Consider the following 20,575-nt stretch of genomic DNA (forward strand, 5'->3'; position numbering starts at 1 on the left):
ATAGGGAAGGCAGCAGCCCCCCACCCCACCCCCGAGCGGCGCCCTTGGCCTCTGCTGGCTTCAGAGGAAGAATTCATGGCAACTGTAATGATCAGTGTTGTAGACAACACCCTTGGGTTGGACGATTTTTACTTTAACATTTAAGCCCTGTAGAACTGGCCATTCATTTCACACCGGCCCTTTGAAACACCAAACATTAAATGGACACACACAGAGGTACTGCTTTTACTCTCCAAATGCTCTGCTTCCACGATGAACACTTACTTTGCCTACACTTTAAATATCTATTTTAAATGACTTTTTGTGATTGGGGTTTTTCGCGATGTGTAATTCAATGAATCACTATATATTTGTCTCCTGCCACAAGTGTATGAATGCGGTAGTTGGTTAGTCCTTTTCATGATTATTGGGGGGGGTGGGGTTTTTTGACATCTTTTTAACAGACTTCGATTTGTCTGGGGAATGAGGGGATGTGTAAACCAGAAAGTTTAAGAGGTTTCAGAAAATCGGAAGTGAGCATTTTAAACCCATCACTAAAGTAAATGTGACATAATCCATAGTTACAAGCAGAAGATACTTTTCAAGTTAACCCACAAATGAGGGAAGTGAGATTTGCTCTACACTATTATTGTGAGGTATTTTGTATTATATATTTTAAAAGTACAAACTGAACAGGAATGTATTAATTCACATATTCAAACTCAATGAACTGCATGTTTTTTCTGCCTTTTAGGAGCTGCACTAGTAGTTAATGGTAATTTCAAAAAGAAAAGTTTTCTGATTTTTCCCAGGAAATGTTGACTGCCAGAATACTACTCTGATATATTTTTTGCACAGGAAAACAATTCTTCTTCTTTTCTGTTTTAACTTCTCCAATGTGCCATTTTACATCTATTGCACAGGAAACTTAAGTTCTTTCCTGCATAGATGTAGAGGTGAAACAAGCCTTGTATGGAGAAAAACAAATGTAGTCCTACACTGCATTCATGCACTTGACATTTTTTTAATGAAGGAAACAACTGAATTTTTTTCAGTGTCAGGCCTGTTTGGTTAGTGCAGTGCTTCCTCAGCCATTGCTTGTTGCATGAAAGGTTAAAAGTACACCTCTACTTCGATACAACACAACCCGATATAACACGAATTCGAATATAATGTGGTAAAGCAGTGCTCAGGGGGCAGGGCTGAGCACTCCAGTGGATCAAAGCAAGTTTGATATAACGCAGTTTCACCTATAACGCGGTAAGATTTTTTTGGCTCCCGAGGACAGCGTTTTATCGAAGTAGAGGTGTATGTGGGGTCAGTGTTAAAAGTGTAGACATACTAGTGTTTCTGTTCTTGAAGGTGATAGAAACTGATCGTTTTATTATTATGGTAGTGCTTACAAGCTCCAACTGAAATAATTTTTTAAGCATTTCACTATTTCCTGTGGAGTTGTTAACTTGTGCAGTTATAGTATGCACAAACATTTGCATGACATCCATAGAAGCACTTTGAACATACCCTTTAAAAAGCATGATTTTTAGATAATTGTATTTCACAAATAACAACTATTTCTCCTTAATTAAAAGTTTCACAAATTCAGGGTTTGTAATATAGGAAAATACATATTCTTCTGTACAGTTTTCATGCAGTCCCAGAGTATATAGCTAATCTGCTCATATCAATACATTTTGAGAATAGCATAATTCAGGAGTTGAAATCTTGCTTCAGTTAAAATGGGCTGTGAAAACCAGAGGGTTAATTTTTATTGGGTCTGGATCCTAAAGTTCTTATGCAGGAAGAACCCATTGAAAATAATTGGACTAAGATTTTACATAATTATGGACTTCATGAACAGGCCCATAATTCAGGGAATACCTCTTGACCTATTTGTGTGGCTCGCCATCTGTCCTGCACCGAAGTTGGTTTGTTTCTCCTGGTGTTTTTTCTTGCTAGATAAGAATGGCCATACTGGGTTAGACCAAAGGTCCATCTAACCCAGTATCCTGTCTTCTGACAGTGGCCAATGATAGGTGCCCCAAAGGAAATTAACAGATCAGGTAATCATCAAGTGATCCATCTCCTGTCGCCCATACCTAGCTTCTGGCAAACGGAGGTTAGGGACAAAATTACTCTAGAGCAGTGATTCCCAAACTTTTTGGCATCACGCCCCCTTTTTAATTTTCAAGAAACCCTCACGCCCCTCACCTCTCCTTTACCATCATCCAACCCCCCTGCTCCTTGTCCCCTGATCGTCCCCTCCCAGGACCCCACCCCATCCAGCCCCACCACACCCTGTCCCCTGACTGCCCTCCGGGACCTCCTGCCCCTTATCCAAACCTCCCCCTCCCTGCCCCCTTACCAGGCTGCTCAGAGCAGCAGGACTGGCTTATTGGAAAGCCTGGGAAGTGGGCGGGCACAAGCCGTGCTACCCTCTCGGTGGCATGGCTGCAGGGGAGGGGCCACAGGCTAGCCTCCATGGCCGGGAACTCAAGGGCCAGACAGCCTCACACCCCTCTTGGAATTTTTTCACGCCCCCCAGTTTGGGAACCAATGCTCTAGAATCTACAAAAACTATATTTTATTTTAGTACCCTGACTTGAGTGTTTCTTGTTGGGTCTTGTGCTAACACATATTCAAATGCTAGGTGTTATACATATTGAAAATATTAGTATTTCTAGTTTTTTTCATTATATGTTTTATTAAGGGCTTGTACAATTTCTGCTCTTATACCAGTTAAACTAAAGGTGTGATGTTAAACTGATTTAGGGTAACTTTTTGTGTGGACTGTCTCTCATTGGGTTTGATCATGATTTATCTTCCCAATATTAAATAACAATTGAGTTTAAATGTTGTCTAAACACAAAGTTGCACTGGTTTAGCTAAATCAGTTTAACATCACATTTTAGTTAAGCCAGTGTAACTAAGCTAGGCCTTAGAAAGTGGTCCCCAAACTTTTTATGTTGTGCCCCACCCCTTACCTGTAATGAAATCTATCCACACACACCCTCCGGGGAGCTGGGAGCGAAGCTGCTGCTAGGCCAGGGCTGGAGCTGAGGCTGGGAGCAGAGCTGGGACTGGGAGTAGGGCTGTGCTGTGGTTGGGGGCCGGTCTGGGAGCGGAGTGGGGTTGGGTGGTGCTCCGGGCCTTGCTGTGCCATAAGGGGGTATGCCCCACACTTTGGGGACCACTGCCTTAGAGACTGTGGGTTGTGGTAATTCTTGATTTTTCATCTTTTTGAGTCAAAATATCCCACATTCTTAGGGTGATCTTCCAACAATCAGAGATCTTTAGGGTATACAGTCTCTCTGGTGTACATTTTGTAAAATTTATTACTAAATTGTAGTAAATAAAGCTGGCAAATGCCCGTTGTTTTCTTGAGGAAACTTCAAAATAAAAAAAAATACTATGAATTTTTTTGTTTTTCATATAGGAGGTAAAAAACATTCAGTTTCTGACAATTGAAAACTTCTTACTGTTTTTTTGTTGTCTACTTTTTGGTTGAAAAAATAGACATTCATTTTGATCAAAAAACTTTTTTCAATAAAAAAAGCCTAGAGAATCAGCATAGAGAGCAGCTACATGGGATACTTCACAGCAGTGCAACTTGGGTCTCTAGCGTAGACATAACCTAAGTGTTTTTCCAAACTTTTTAATATTCAGAACTTTATAGGATTTTTTTAAAAAAAGTGTCTGACAGAAGCGTATGAAATTGTTGTTTAGTTGGGTTGGCTGTTAACGGTAGTACACTTAACTTTCTTTTAACCTTAATTTGAGTTACTTTATCTTACTATTGGAGTGATAAGGTGTGTCAGATAATATCTTTTATTGAACCAACTTCTGTTGGTGAGAGACAAACTTCAAGCTTACACAGAGCTCTTCAGGTCTTGGTTTAATGTTAATGTTACTTCACCCATCTTGTCTCTCTAATCTCTTGAAACCAACACAGCTGGGGCAAAACTGTATACAATCTTAATGTTTAGCACACAGTGATGTAACGGCTTCCCATCAGAAGAGTGTAGAGAACTTAATTGACAGCACGGAGGCCCGATGTTGTCATCAAGAAAGTAAATACTGAAAAGTCCAGGGACAAAACTATCAGGCTTTGTTTAGTCTAACCTTATTACAACATGACCAAAGAGATCAGTTGGCCCTGTGTTGAACTGTGACCATGAATAAGCACTTGTGGTGGTGCGGAACAGTAAATGAGATCAAGTCAGAAATATAGGCAAGTGTTTGAATAATGTAAGGTCTTGAAAGTGAGGACAAGCATTTTGAATTTATTACACAGGCAGATCGGAAGTCAGTGAAATGACTCAAAATAAGGTTGACATGGTTGAGCTGAAAAATAATTAGGGCATGGACAAGCAATTTGGCTAGTGGGACAGAGAAATTTTTTTTCATGCTGAGACAGTCTTGTGCCTCAGGAATCTGTGTTCTTGACACAAGAAGATTTGGACTCAGCTCTTTTGTCTCTGAGGTGCAAAGAGACATCTTATGCCTCTCACCCATTGATTGGGGTTGGGATGGTGTGTGAAGTTTCCTGGGGAGGAAAAGGAAGAAGCAGCTTATTTTCATGTCTTCTCCTTCGCTAGCTTGCTATCTCTTGCCCCAAACCCAGTTGCTATGTAGCTCCGGGCATGGAAAGTGGGATGCCAGGAGGTGGTGGATTTATCTGCAAAATCTCTGGAGACACTACTTCCCTGAGGTTGAGTGCTGTGTAAGTGGTGGAGAGAAGCATCTCAATCAGCATGGTGTCTCCCAATGCACAAAATGATCTAAAAACCATCCTGTGATCCCGCTTCCACATCTCTACAATCACAAAAGATTATGGATATGGTCAGTTGTGAGGTCAATTTTGGTCATTTCTCTGGGTCATAGACCCAGTATGACTGAGAACCATTGAATCAACATAGCAGTGATATTTTTACCATACTTATATAAAGTCAGGTCTATTAATTGTCAATATTGATATTGCTTCTGATAGGAAAAGCACATCTTTACATGTCTGTTGCATTTATTTTAGTTTAGCTGTTATGATTTAAAGTATTCATCCTCTTAGAACTTAATACTGTTCCTTACAGTTCTCCCATCTAATCAGTTGATTGGCTTATCAGGTTTAAGAATGAACAGAAGATGCTTCTCAGAACCATACCACAGCTTTAACTGTGGTGGGAAAACTGATTTGCTTTTCTCCCCTAGATTCAGGGGTAACTGACAGGACATTGCAACTTCCAAATAAGTGAAATTTCTTATCTGTTGATGCTGACATTCTACAAGTACAATCTTTTTCCTTAAAAAAATAAGAAATTGCAATAAGAAAATAAGGGGTTAATGGGAAAAATGTGAGCTACCTGCCTTTTATAAAGATGATATTTTCAAGGAATTTTACTAGCAAATATTGCAGTTCACTGGAATAATAGATGGATTTTTGAAGTAAAATGGTAGTGTGTAGTAATCCTGTTTTATATAATTTTTAAAGACACGTATTGTACTTGACATCAGTATACCTAGCAAAGGCACCTAATTCAATATTTAGTAGGAGCTACAATAACTAGGCAACAGAAAAACAGTGAAAAGAATCTCTGCAATCAGCTCTAAATGGGCTGCCTTTACAGAAGCATGCCGTACGCAGTAATGAAGATATTACATGTTGGAACTGTTGAAACGTGCTTATAATTGGTGATTAAGAAAAGTTTGTCTATTTTTTTGTCTTTGTTTTAAACCTCCATGGGGTTATGTGTGATGTAGCTATTGGAAATCTAATGACTAAATGTAGACTTAAAATTGAATATTCTTAGGCCCTTGTCCTACATACACTTAGTTCATGCTTAACTTTTTTCACATGGGTAACTGGATTGGAGTCATTGGGGCTGCTCACATGAGTAAAGTTAAGTACTTACTTTCATAAGAGCTTGCAGGAGCTTTCTGAAATGTTCACTACTTTTTCTTCCTTGTTAATAAACTATTGGTCCTTTTAATGATAATGAGCTTTACAAACTCTTTTCAGATGAGATGCATCTCATAAATTTAACAGTTCTGAGATGTTTGTATCTGAGAATCTAGTTTTGAAACTGAAATAACTTTTCTAGGATTCCTGCATTAGGCAAAATGGGACCCATAAACCACTTTTGTTACTGCTGGTGGGGCTGTACCCATGATAAATAACTGATCTTAACTTTTCTAATGTCAACGAGGCCTTTGTTGTAACAGTCTTCCTATCACTATATCTTGCAATACTTTCACCAGAAGTGGTCTGAGTCATAGGATAGAGGAGTTTTATGTAGAAATGTTTTGCTGTCTTATAGAACAGGAAGTAAAATAGGTATTAACACATGGATTGAAACATCTCTGATCTCTGTTTTAAAAAAAAAAAAAAAAAAAAAAAAAAAAAAGCAGGACTTGTGTTGAGGAAGTGAGCCATTTTGAAAGCATTTGAATGATCTACGTGTTGTGTCGTCCGTCCCCCTCCCCAGGATTTCTACATCTCAGTCTGCATCCACATTAGGAAAATTGGAACCCAGAAACATCTAGCATTAGAAAGTTGGGAAACTGGTCTTCTGAATCTTGCTGATCATGCAAGTGACTATCTTAAATTTCCCCAAATGTCAGTTATGACAAGACTTCAGCAGCAAATAGTTTGTAAACTGCTGGAGATGAATGCTTCATTCTGGTTTTCAATTTTTAGTTATGTTATTGTTTATGTTCACATAGAGTCCTATTGTGAATTTCTGCATAAACATGCAATAAAGAGTGTCTCTTTCTTAGTTTACAGTCTAGATAGCTCTACCACTTCTTAAGATAGCAGCCATTAAAATTGTATATGAATTTCTGTGACTGATAGCAAGATAGTAACTGAATGATGTACAAAGTTTTAAGGTCTGAACTTAGGATCTGCTAGTACTAGAAAAGTCTGACAGTAGTGAGAAGCTGGATATAAACAAGTCAGTAGGATTAGGCATTTATAGCTTTAATGGTTAATGAGATGTCTGATGCTGATGGTCATTGATGAATTCACCATTGCTTTCTTGCAACTAGTGATGGACTGAATATAAAGTCCCAAAGCTTGGACCAGTGTCCTCTTTATTCCCTGATGTTATATATTTGTCTTGGAAGTGGATTTCTCAGTTATATGGTGGTTCACTTACTGATCCCTGACAAATCCAGTAAACTCGTAGCAAAACCATTATTTGCTACTAAAGCTCTTAATGTCATTGCCTGGGATTCCCAAGTAATATGATTTAACACCTCAGACCTTGTTAGTAGTGGTTGGCGTTTTGCCTCTGCCCTGGATTCTGCAATAGTTGAATTTTCTTTCTGTGCTGTTCAGTGGCTTTTTTGCCTTTGTGGGTGTGTCAGACTAGATTTAGCCTTAATAATATCCTCAGAAAACCTGCAAGTCACTTTTATTAAGGTATCTACCTTTATAGATTTAAACCAAAATTTTCACACTTGTGGGTTCCTGCTGCTTTTTGCACACTACAATAATAAATTTTAATGTGTTGAAGCCTTAATGAAGCCAACTGGTTAGCCATAGTGAAGGGGGAGTGGTGGAAGGGGTATGGCCCTCTTTTTATAGGAGAACCACTCCTCTGCTGAAGCAGGGGAAGACTGATACAGCAAATTATTTGAAACTGTTGGAGGACATGAACCTCTGCTCTAGTAATTTGAATCTTTGCTGTATTTCAAAGCTCTGTCAAGCAATTAAATATTTTATATTTAACCTGTTTTAAAAATAAATTGGGAAAATAATTACGATCAATGTTTTTTGTGATGTGTGTATAATTTAATCACAAACATTCTTTTAGGTAATATATATGTGAAACATACATTTGCATGTGCAAACACATTTTGCATATATAACATAGAACTTGAGTTTTGAAAATGGGGCCCTATATCAGAGTTCCTTAATGGTTTGCTTTGGAACATTGGTTAGAATTTTAGGCCCATACCTAGGCTCTTCATTCAAGAAGGTTAAAGATGAAAGGTTTGGCTACATTAGGGATTTTTGTACTGCTGGTACTATGCCAGTGCAACACATCCAGTGTTGATGCACTGCTCTGATGTAAAGCGGCGCGCTAGGGCAAGCCTGGCTTTGTTCTTCCAGGGCCTCATTGTAATCCCACTTGTAGGATATGGCTCCCCAGATACCAGGCTATGGAACTGCCTTGAAAAACCATGTCAGTTGAAGGGCTCTTAAGGGATCTTTTGTGAGGGTGATGTTATTGCTCTTCTGTCTAAGGGAGTACACCACAATCGCCTTAGTGTTCCTTCTCCCTGACTGCCAAATTGTGGTGATATGTAGGACTTTGAAGTAGAGGTGAAGGTGGGCCAATATGGTGAATACACACAGCCCTTCTTTGAGCAACTATTAATAAGTGACTTTTCTTCTTTGAGGGCCTTTTCCCATAAGCGGTACTCCACCAAGATGATGGTGGACAAAGAGTTTTTAGCTAAATATGGACAATAGCACCGCTCTCCTAAACTGGTCATTGTAGTGCCATGCTAAATCCAAGGAGTAGCAAGCATCTGGTGAAACAGTGAACTGAACTCCAAGTTTCTGCTTTGCTTATCTCCACCAGAGGAACCTGCCTAAGAGATGCCACTGATAATGTGGCAGCTGTCGGTGAGGTTTAAGCCATGGATTACTGGTTTTAAAGATAAAATATACCGGTAATGTTCTATATCCCCAACCTTTTTTGTCTAGCAGATGCCAGACGACGAGCCACGGAGGACCGTGGTGGCGGACGAGCATCTGAGAGCAGACATGGTCAACATTAGTCAGCATATTATCCTCAACACTGCAGACTGGAGTGTGTCTAGGCTGGGATGCAGAATCCGCCTTTTCTGTTGAGACAGGAGATCTGGGAATAAAAGCAGTGGATACGGTGGCTCTCTGGCCACCTGCAGGACATCTGAATACCAGTGCAGATGAGGCCCCAGTGAGGCTGTTAATCGGAGTTTGTTCTGTCTACCCTCACATTCTTACGACTCTGACCATACATTTATCCTGGAATAAAAGACCTATGACATGGCTGTGGTTTGCCTGGGTCAGCTGACCCACTCTCGTGGGGTCCCAGAGCTTGGGCTCCAGTTCAGGCCCAAACATCTGCACAGCAATTTTTAGTCCCACAGCCCAAACCCCAGGAAGCCAGAGTCATCTGACCCAAGCCAATCACAGGTATTTAATTGCTGTTAGACATATGTTGAGTGTCAGGGGAATGGAAGGGATGTCGTATAAGAGATGATGACTCCAGTCCAGCAGAAAGTTAATCTGAAAGAGTTTTCGTTTCTATACACTTTTATGCAATACATTTGACATTTGGTGTTTTTGCTCAATCACAGACTTATCAGTTGGCCCTCTCTGCAAAATAGTACACCTCTACCTCGATATAAAGCTGTCCTTGGGAGCCAAAAAATCTTACCGCGTTATAGGTGAAACTGTATTATATTGAACTTGCTTTGATCCACCGGAGTGCGCAGCCTCGCGCCTCCGGAGCACTGCTTTACCACGTTATATCCAAATTCGTGTTATATCGGGTGGTGTTATATCGAGGTAGCGGTGTACTGGTTTCATGGACCACTGATGCTGATCCTGAGACCTCCTGCTTAGTGAGTCTTAATATTCTCTTCTCCAGAGATGGGATGTGAAGAGCTATGGAGTGAATTTGTTCTGGATGTATCACAGCAGAAATCTAGGCACTCCTTGTATTCAGCAGAGGTCAGCTATTGAACAGTGAGGTTCTGGAGCAGAGGCAGACTTGCAGTTACACAGAACATTATACTTTCTGACAGCCAATAGCTGGACTGGTGGTCAGTAGGAAATACTGATGATATGAATATTCCTTGTTTAAAATAAAAAAATTACTTCTGGCTTGGAGTTTGGTTTGTCATATTGCTAGCTATAGATGTGCATTCCTATCCTTGTCTGCCCTTCTATTTCCTTTAATTTCTTAAAGCCACTTGTGTGTTTGTCGTAATCTGCTTCAGCAGGACTGCTTATATGAGCAAAGTTGCTAACATGTGAAACTGAGCAAGATCAGAGCATAGAACAATATGTTCTTTAGGGCCAGAGTGTTTTTTTTAATATGTATTTGCACAGCACCCAACATAATGGTCTGGTGAGTGCTATTATAATGTTAATATTAATATTTCCTATATAAACAATTACTGTGTTCAGAGATTTTATTTGGTGTAGGTGCCAAGGGGGAAGTGAGGTGATCTTTGCAATTGCAAATGGGAGGGAGGGTGGCTGACTAGTCAGTCTCTGTTAAGATATGGTGAACATATTGGAAAAAACTTGAAACCCTGGAAAATACTTCTCCCCAGCGCATGGTCTGTTTGTTTGGGCTGTGTTTTGGGTCCAGGATTTGGCCCTTGGGTAATTTGCTACATTCTGCTTTTAGAGTGTCAGTAGATGTAGGAAGACAAAATGCATCATTTTATATTTGGAATGTTCTTTTGAAACTGATGGGTAAGCACTTTATTTGACACAGTGATGTGTGGATGTGTTTAAGTTTTAATATGGAAAGAATTGGAGATGATCTGAAGATATCTTGTTAAATTTAACTTAAATTTCAGGTCAGGAATCCAGAGATAAATACGGGTTTAAAGGTTTGTCTTTTAAAGTTTGATAAAAGTGGACATTATGGAGGGTGAATGCTATTCTTAGGGTTATTTTTAAATTCCAATTTTCTTGTGAAACATTGGACTACTTATAACATACTTTTGTAGAAATAATGGTCAAAATGAAAAATCCTGAATTACCTTCTCTTACTTTTTCTTGCTTGCTTCAGGCCTGATGAATCTAGGTATAATAATAATCTAGGTATTCAAGTTCAATTTGACTACTTTAAACAAACCAAAACAAACTAACAGAGGCCTATGTGTGGTAAATCATTATGTTCTATATCAGGGGTCGGCAACCTTTCAGAAGTGGTGTGCCGAGTTTTCATTTAGTCACTCTAATTTAAAGTTTCGCGTGCCAGTAATACATTTTAATGTTTTTAGAAGGTCTCTTTCTATAAGTCTATAATGTATAACTAAAGTATTGTTGTATGTAAAGTAAATAAGGTTTTTAAAATTTTTAAGAAGCTTCATTTAAAATTAAATTAAAATGCAGAGCCCCCTGGACTGGTGGTCAGGACCTGGGCAGTGTGAGTGCCACTGAAAATCAGCTTGCATGCTGCCTTCGGCACCCGTGCCATAGGTTGCCTACCCCTGTTCTATATACTTAAATGAGTTGTTGCATACTTGCCCCATATGATAGGGGTGTAAATAGAATACAAGTAACCTTAAGTAGTACGTATTCTTTGTAATCAGCTAAATGAGTTATTGTTGTGAGAGACTGACTCTAAGGATTTGTCTAGAGCAACAAAGACCTATCAAGGAAGAAATAAAGCAGCATTAATTCATTAGTTTTCCAGAGTGCTTACCAAAAGTGAGAGTGCATTGAAAGTTTGGCATACACATGGTTTCTATTTCTACCTAATATCTGAACACTGGCTGATTTCTAGATCTTGAATTATCTCAAATCTTCTGTCCAACAAATCAGTGTCATTATCACTTCAAATTCTGTCATGTTATTCTCGTGGCTTCTAACAGTGATGTTCTGATCTTTATTTCATGCTTCATTACTTCCTGGGTGAGTTATTGTAATATTTTATTTTCTGTAGTCTGTAGGTACTATGTAGACAACTTTTTTCTTAAGTCCTTCAAGCTTCTCTCAAATGATTGCATTTCAAGTAATTTGTAAATTCCAAAACAAAAAAAAGGTAAGAGCAGTTCAAGAGAAGACGTAACATTAAAAACATCAATGTGTTAAACAGGGTGGATTTGATTTAAGTCACTAGTTGGGAAGACTCTATTAATCATAGATTTCTACATAAAAGCACATTCTTGTTGGTTGTTATAACCTTAATACCTCTTCACACCTCAGAGGTATATGTAGGTTTCGTTTTTAGAAGGCACACACTATAATTTTTAAAGTGATTTATTTTGAAAACTTTTCAGATTCGTTTTACAGCTATATCAGAAAATGAATGATTGTTTGGTTATTTCATTTACCAAAGGTAATTGAAGTGCAGATATTTATGAAGTCATTGGGAGGTGAACTATCTCCAAAAGGTTAATCATTAATATTTGGAGGATTTTCTTGCCATTTTGTATTAATAGGAGAACATCACCAAACAGATATTTAAATTGTTTTATTTAACTAAAACAATGACATTATGTATTCTGGATTTTTTTCTTCAACAGCAAACATCATATTTTAACAAAACAAGCATATTTTTTTAATTTAAACATTCTATTTTTTTAAAATCAAGTTTGTTTTTGTTAAAATTGTTTAACTAAAATAGTTAAATGAAATATTAAAAAAAAATTAAGTAGACTATGTCAGCCAGGTCAACATGAGAAATATTGGCTTCTGCAGCTAACTCAGTTGTCTTCCCCTTCATTTTTCTGTTTGTTCATAATCTGAAAAAGAAAAACAAGCTTTCCTGCTTTTTCAGATCCCAAAAGATTTCTCAATTTGGAATGACTTAGTCCAAGGCAGGGGTGGCCAACCTGTGGCTCCGGAGCCACATGCGGCTCTTTAGAAGTTAATATGCAGCCTTTCCAATGTGCCGGGGGGTGCTCACTGCTCAACCACTGGCTCTGCCATGGGCCCTGCCCCCCACTCCACCCCTTCCCATTCCCTCTTCTGAGACTACCATGCCCTCGCTCCTCTCCCTCCCCCACAGAGCCTCCTGCACACCACAAAACAGCTGATCGGGAGGTGAGGGGGAGGCGCTGATTGGTGGGGCTGCCAGTGGGTGGGAGGCGGGAGCTGATGGGGGACTGCTGATGTATTACTTTGGCTCTTTGGCAATGTACATTGGTAAATTATGGCTCCTTCTCAGGCTCAGGTTGGCCACCCTGGTCCAAAGGAAGAAAATATTCGTTCTACACCGGCAGAAGTTACTGCTGTTAAAAGTGAGATTATCACTTCAACAGTCTCTGAATCCAAGTGCTTAACTGACTTCCACCAGTTCACTGGTGTGACTTTCTTTAAAACATCATCAGCAAACATATCGTTTTTGAATGGTTCACTCTTAGTGCTGAAGTTTATTATAGTTGGCATTATGGAGGGATGATTGCTGGATGTCCATGTCATAGCCAACTCCTCCTCTTCAACAGTTAAGGTTTGACCTTGGTACCGAGTATTGAGACTATTTGTAAGAAAATGAGCTGGACATAGTGCTTGTCCATTTTATTTTTTTTATTTTTAATGCTTGTAAATTAACTCTGTCATTGCATATTTCTCTTTTTAAGATCACTCAGTTCCTTCCAAATTTCAACACTGTCAGCAATAAAACAGCTATTTCCCAGCATTTTGTTCAAAGCTACAGAAATAGGCTTCAGAGTGCTCAGCATGTGTTCCACATTTCTCTTAAGCCCAATGCTGAGAACTTTGGCTGTGACAGTGCCATCTATTTTTTCACGATTTTGTTCACAAACTGTCTTCAGATTAGGCCAGGTCTTGGTATAGTGCTCAAAATAGTCCACTACTGAATTCCATCGCACATCTTGTGGGAGAGTTAGCTTGGTTCCTCCCACTTTTTTCAGAGCAGCTGCTGCAAAGTGGTTTTTATGGAAGTATTTTGCAATTTCAACAACATTAGCCTTTATTTCTGGAACACTGAAGTCTTTGGCTAGGAGGTGCATCAACTGAGCACTACAACCATATGTTATTAGCTTAGGACTCTAAATAATTTCTTCCCATCTTGGATACGTTTGCAGCATTGTCTGTGACCAAGCTGCATACTAGACATTTGAATTTTTTTCAGTTTGTTATAGCTTTTACTGCTACTTCTTGTAAGTATTCTGCTGTGTATGCATTTCCTGATGTATCCATTGTTTCTGTAAGGAAGATATTCCCTTCTTCTGTTGTCACAAAAGCACATACAACAGGATCATTGTGGACATTGCTCCACCCATCAAGACTCAGGTTAACAATTTCACCCTCTAGACATCTTGCACACTGCTCAATTTCTCTTTCATACACTTTATCCAGCAATTTGCCTGCGACATCTGCTCTGCTGGGTGGACTGTATCCTGGTCTTAATGACTGAACCATGTTAATGAAGTGTGGGTTCTCAGTCATAGGGAAAGAAGAGTTTGTTGCATAAATAAACCGGGCAATTTTTTCATCAATTACCTCTTTGTAATCTGCTGGTTCTTATCACAAACTTATCTATGGTTGTTTCTGGATGATGATGATTTTTTTTTCTTTTTGCTACAGATATACTGTGGCTATGTGACATACATGATGTGACTGAAACACTATCATTGGCAGATAACTCTGAAACTATAGAAAATGGTGATCTTGAAGGTGGATAGGTTTCAGAATCCTGTATGTTGAGGATAGATTCTCCTAAACAAAATAAGTCAATGCAGTTACTCAATTATTATTACCAGACTGCTCATGTAGTATTACTCATTGCATTCACTGACACTCAATACTACTTTAAAGGTGAAATTGTAAAAGAAAGATCTGCCTATCTCAGCTATTTATTTTTTATCACAACTGCAACTAAAATGATAGTACGATAGAGTTAACAACTATATTTTTTGCTTAAACGTGAGAATTCAAGAATAGTCCAGAAGGAAGACAGGAAGTCCTTAAGAAAGAAGTATGGAAATAAAAAGTTCACCAACCAGAAGATCCTGCACGTTTACACATGTTCCTTTCATCATCTTCAACAGAACTTCCTCCTGAGAGGGAACGCTTCTCGTGATGTTCTTTAATTCTGGCAACCAGGCCTTGCATTTCTTTGTGGCACTGTTTGCATTTTGCACCCATGCCTGTCTTACCCACAGGTAGAGGAACTTTATTAAAATATTCCCAAACTGGGTCTCTTTATGGCCTGCTGCCATTATAGGTTTTCCCTTCTAGTGAGAGAATGGTATGGTAGATCTCAAATCAATGAAGGCTACACTCAGAAAGACCTCAAGACTTCTGGAATATCCTGCTTGAACAGTTTGACTTTTTGTTTCTACTGCCTGTCCCTCCTTTCTCACATTTATCTCCAGACTTCTTCTATGTGTCCAGATCTATTCCGGCCCCAACAATCTTCTATTCATTGAACTTTTTTGAAACTTTGCACTTTTAGAGAGCGGTAAGGGATTGACTCTGTGTACACAAATTTGCAGAGGGACAATAGGGTTGAGGTCTGTTATTTCTCACCTCTATATATTATTTATTTAAAAACTTTTTTTGCTGTTAACAAGCATGTTATCTCTGGAGACACAAATCCACAGTTTGAGAACTGCAAAACTAAACATCTCTGATGGTATCCTCTAGACTGAGCATTGAGTCCCATTGGGTAGATAGAAAGATTAACCTAAATAATCTATACAGAAGCCCCTGGAACCCCATAAAATTGGGTCCCTAATCCGTGAACTATTGGAACTCATTTACAAAACTTTCCTTAAACATGACATGAATATATTGTCTCATACTATAGAATTAGAATTTATAATCCCTATTCCATGATGAGATATCTTTGAGCTATAATGTATCTTAAACTATATTTAGATTGCTTTTTGAGGAAAACTTTTTTATAAAAAAAATCCAATTTTAAATTAGTTTGTTTTATTTTAATACCAGGGTGAATAAAAATCAATGATTTAGGGGAAAAAAAACAAAACAAAACATAAAAACTCAGGGCATGTCTATGCTTAAAATGCTGCAGCGAAGATTCTGCCTATGCTGACAGAAGGCCTTCTCCTGTCAGGATAGGTAGTCCATCTCTCCAAGAGGTGGTAGCTAGGTTGACAGTAGAAGTCTCCCGTTGCCCTGGTGCTACCTACACCTAGGGTTAGGTGGGTTTAATTGTGGCATTCAGGAGTGTGGATTTTTCACACCCCAAGCAAAAGTGATGCTGACCAGATTTCCTATTGTAGACCAGGGCTTAGTCACCAACATCTACATAACCTTAACCCTTCCCCTGTTTAAAAAACAAACAACACTTGTAAGGGCAGAGTTAAGGTGATTTGGATGCTGGTGATTGAGACTGTTTCTATTCAATAGTCTGTATGTGCATAGGGTGTTTAGCCTATTTCCATAATTTTTAATGTGTATAGGTTGGCTTTTAACACAGATGTGTTCATTGATACTTCAAAGTGGTGCTTTGCAACCTTAACTGTAACTTAGTTTTGTTTTGGAATTTCATGTCCTTTTGTTTCTGATTTAATACAGTGACAGACTTCTATTGTTTCGCCTGAAAAGCTGAGTGCTGTCTGAATAATAGAATATCAGGGTTGGAAGGAACCTCAGGAGGTCATCTAGTCCAACCCCCTGCTCAAAGCAGGACCAATCCCCAAGTTTGTGTCAGTTAAAATTTTCTCTGCCCTGCTTGCAACCCGTTTTCTTGGAGCAAATAAGATTGTTTTATTAATTCCCTGGCTCTATTCCTGAGCCAGATAGAATTGGAAGCCCAGAACCAGCTCTGTTCTGCAGCTCCAGCTTCCAGCCAGACTCTCTCATTGGCTTCCTCTTAGCCCCACCCTCAATTCACAATCATTCCTGTTTGCAAGAGGAGATCTCTGTGCTTAGACTTTTAGTATATCCCAGTCATATCCCTAAGGTGTCAGCGTAATATAGTTTGGGGCTTCCCTTCTTTGCTCCCTTATGACGCACCCAAACATGTCACCCTCCAACTCATGGCAGATTGGAATGCAGTTAAGTTCTTAGCACTCAAAACTTTAGTTATTCGTATAAGGAAACTTTAATTGATAAGCAACTGATGAAGATGTGTTTCATTGGTGCAGCTGCACCACTGTAAACTCTCTCTAACGTAGCTATGCCCTTAGACCAGGGGTCCCCAACGCGATGCCCGCAGGCACATCTAAATGCGCCTGCGTCCTGGCTGGCGGTGGAGCATCCGGTGGCATTTCGGCGGCAACGCCTCTCGATGATGCTACTTGCCACTGACAAGCGACGTCATCGAGAGGCATCGCTGCCGAAATTCGGCGGCATTTTGGTGGATGCCCCACCGCCGCCACAGTCCTTCGCCAGACAAAAAGATTGGGGACCACTGCCTTAGACTGTTGAAATTAGACATAAAACCAGTGTCTATGGAGTCCATGATTTTAGTGTCTGGCAAAGTTATGAATTTAAGTTTCCAGGCACATCTTTTGAAGGTGTTGTGCAGGTTTCCTGTGAGGATGAGGACAGAGATCAGATATGGAATGATCATTTTGTGAAAATTGTTCGCCCTTGAGTGATGGGGTGTTTTTGTTTGTGGAAGTTTATTCAGGAGTGTAGTGATTTTCTGGTTTCACCCACATTTGTTTTTGCGGTATTTGATGCATGTCGTGATACACATGTATAAGACCCAGGGATCTTGACGGGTGTGTTGTGGGAGGTGTTGAGCATCATGCCAGTGGAGATATGTCTGCATGTTTTGCATCTGTTATGCCAGGGTCTGGTGCCATTTTGAGTTGGACCGTCCTGTAATGTGGGGAACTTGTTTCTGATGATAAGGATGGGGGATTGTTTCAAGGCCAGAAGAGGGCATTCAGGAAAAATTTCTTTCAGGATGTGGTCTCCATCAAGTATGGGTAGTAATTGTTTTGTGAAACCCCCTATGGGTTCTAATGTGGGGTGGTAGGTGATGTGCTAGGCATGTGCAGTAGGTGTTGGGGGAGGGGGGTAAAGCAGAGTTTCTCAGGATATTCAGGTGGCCCATTCCACAGTGGTTTCGTCCACATCTCTCTCTCCTATCCTGGGACTAACAGGGCTACAACCACACTGCAAACAAATATTTTTTTCTAGCATTCTCAATTTCTAAGTAATGTGGCATATGTCTGCAGTCATGAAACTCTTAACTTTTGCTCTCTTACCATTTCAGTTTTTAATTGTAGACTTCTAAATCTGTAGAAGAATTCTACTTCAAACCTAATGTAAGCATATAAACTAATTTCTCCAGTCAAGTTAGAGGGATATTGAAAATGGGCCTTAAAATGGAAGTTTAAATTCAACATGAGCTATGAAATCATGACCAATTTCTCCATTATATAATACTTTGATACTATTGTGATAATTATATATACTGTAATATACTATAATTATATATATAGTTCTGCTTCTTAAATGGTTTTATTTGCTCATTCTGAAATACTATTTATCAGGCTTTATCAGCCCTAGTCAGCTCTTCCTGAGAAAGTTATGTATGTACCATATATACTCAATCATAAGTTGGTTTGTTTATAAGCCGACCCCCCCCACGATGGATAAGTGAAAATGGAAAATTTTTATGACCCATTCATAAGCCGACTCTATAATTCAGGGGTCAGCAAACTTTGGCTCCCAGGCCATCATGGTTTGTTTACCTCGAGTGCCTGCAGGCATGGATGTAACCCTAAGTAAACAAAGTGTCCCAGCATGCCAGCTGCTTACCCTGACAGGCCAGGACAGCAACTGGTAGGGAAAAATTTTTTGGGGGTGGGGGGGGGGAGAAGCTGGGGGTCAGGGGAGTAACCCCTGTGACCATCCCCCACATGACCTCACACTAGCCTGGGGCACCCACACTTTCCCCATCCCATCCCTTTCCACCTGATCTGGGGAGGGCCAGGGGGGGGATGTCTCTGGCCTGGCTGGAGCTGCTCCGGGCCGGGTGGCACGGCCGCAGTGTGCCAGCCCCGGAGCTGCAGCTGCTTCAAAGGCTGGGGGGAGAGCAGCATGGCCAGAAGCGGAGACTCTGGCCCTGCTTCTTTCCTTCTGGCTCTGCTGCCTCTCCTTGCTCCCTCTGTTGGTGGGAGGGGCTGTGGCCCACCTCTTCGTCTCTATACCCGTTCATAAGCTGACCCCCTTTTCTGGTGCCTCCCTCTTTTACTTAAAAAAATTTCGGCTTATGAACGAGTATTTACTGTACTTATTTTAAGTTGTGAATGACTGAATTTGAAGAAATTAATGCAACTGAAGATAGAAAGATAAAAATAGAGCCCATCTAATCTTCTGTAGTTTGGGATTTTGACACACTGTTTTTATCCATTCCATCATTTCAGATTTCTTTACAGGCCACCTCATCATTAATATACAGTGCTACTCCACCATCTTTACCTTTATTTCTGTCTTTCCTGAAGAGCACATACCCTTCAATACCTGTACTCCAGTTATGACTACTGTTCCACCGTGTTTTTGTTATCCCTATAATATCTGTTTCCCCTTGCACCAGTTATTCTAGTACCTCCATTTTGTTACCCAGGCTCCTTGCATTTGGTGTACAAACATCTTAGTTGTTTCTGCTCGGCTTCGCACAGATTCCTCACCTGATTAGGTACAGTCATTGTACTGCTTGTATCTCTTACTTGACTGGTGGTGTCATTTGTTTGTGTTGAGCAGGTGGAGAACATTGTCCCTACCAAGTTTCTCCAAGCTGTCAACACAGAGCTCTTAGTTTTGATGAGGGGCAGAAAGGTGACTGGAGGCAAAGATCATGGACAGGGAGAATAAAGGAAAGGTTTCCTCCTCCACTGATAAAAGACTAGCTCAAGCTCCTTTGGACCCCTCTTCTTATTCTTGTAGCGAACAGTACAGTAGTGGAGAAACCAAACCAGCAGCCACTAGTGGCAGGGCTTCTCCTGTTCTTGCAGGTGTGTGCCCTCTGCAGATAGTGGCAGGAACTATATAGTCAGAGTGTATGGAGTTCTTGAACTGTGCCTTCCAAAGTGAGAGCAAGCAGAAAGAGATGCCTCATGATCCCCTTCTATCCCAAATGGAAATCAGACTATTGTTCACTGAAGCTCTGCAGTCCTGTGGGGATTGCTAAGTGTCCACCTCCCTTTCTCCTTGTAAGGATGCAGGACGCTTTCTAATCTCAGACCAATATGATTCAGATGATATGGAATGTTTGGTAGAAATTGTTCCTTCCACCTTGGAATATAGCACATGCCAACAATAAGCTCTTGCTCACCACCTAGAAAAGCTAACGATCAGATGCAAAAAGGGCAAATATTTTATTCTCAATCTGGAATCCCTGGAGAAAATTGTGATTTGGGGATTGTTTAATTTGGGGGGAGAGAGGTGGATTAACAAGGCTGCCTTTAAAATATAGTAGTCCCACAAGACAAAGCTATTGTTCAGTATCTAAAACTTCTCCCCCTCATCCATTCTTGGTACAGGGAGACCCTGATCTCAGTAGATAGAGCTGTTGACCGGAATGATTTAGTAGATTGAAAATTCCCTCAAGAAAGGTTTCAAGTCCTCTTCCATAAACCTGTGTTTCCATGGCACACTTGGTTCTGACATAGTGGTTTTTTCTTTGGTGGTTTTTATTTATTTATTTTTAGTGATGTAGCTGCACTCATGCAAGCCTCTAATGTTAGTTCCATTAGTACAACTTGCCCCAGTTTGTCACTTTTTACATGAGTACAGTGGAGGATTTCACAAGTGCAGCTATGTAGACAAGCCCTGAGGGTAGGATGGAATTATGGGAAGGGGGAGAAAGATTCTTCTCCTTTCCCATGTATGGTAGGCAGGAGGCACCAACTTTATTAGACATACTTACTAGAGGTTAAGTATCAGAGGGGTAGCCATGTTAGTCTGGAT

At 40.0% G+C, this 20,575-nt stretch overlaps 1 protein-coding gene across 1 annotated transcript in view; it reads left to right on the forward strand.

Annotated features, from left to right (window-relative positions):
* LOC120393873 (guanine nucleotide-binding protein G(i) subunit alpha-1) overlaps positions 1–20,575 on the forward strand; it is a 61,081-nt gene that overhangs the window by 1,282 nt on the left and 39,224 nt on the right. The gene's annotated exons all lie outside the window — the stretch shown is intronic.

The sequence above is a fragment of the Mauremys reevesii genome, linkage group 1, assembly GCF_016161935.1.
Source record: "Mauremys reevesii isolate NIE-2019 linkage group 1, ASM1616193v1, whole genome shotgun sequence".
Taxonomy (NCBI): Eukaryota; Metazoa; Chordata; order Testudines; family Geoemydidae; genus Mauremys; species Mauremys reevesii.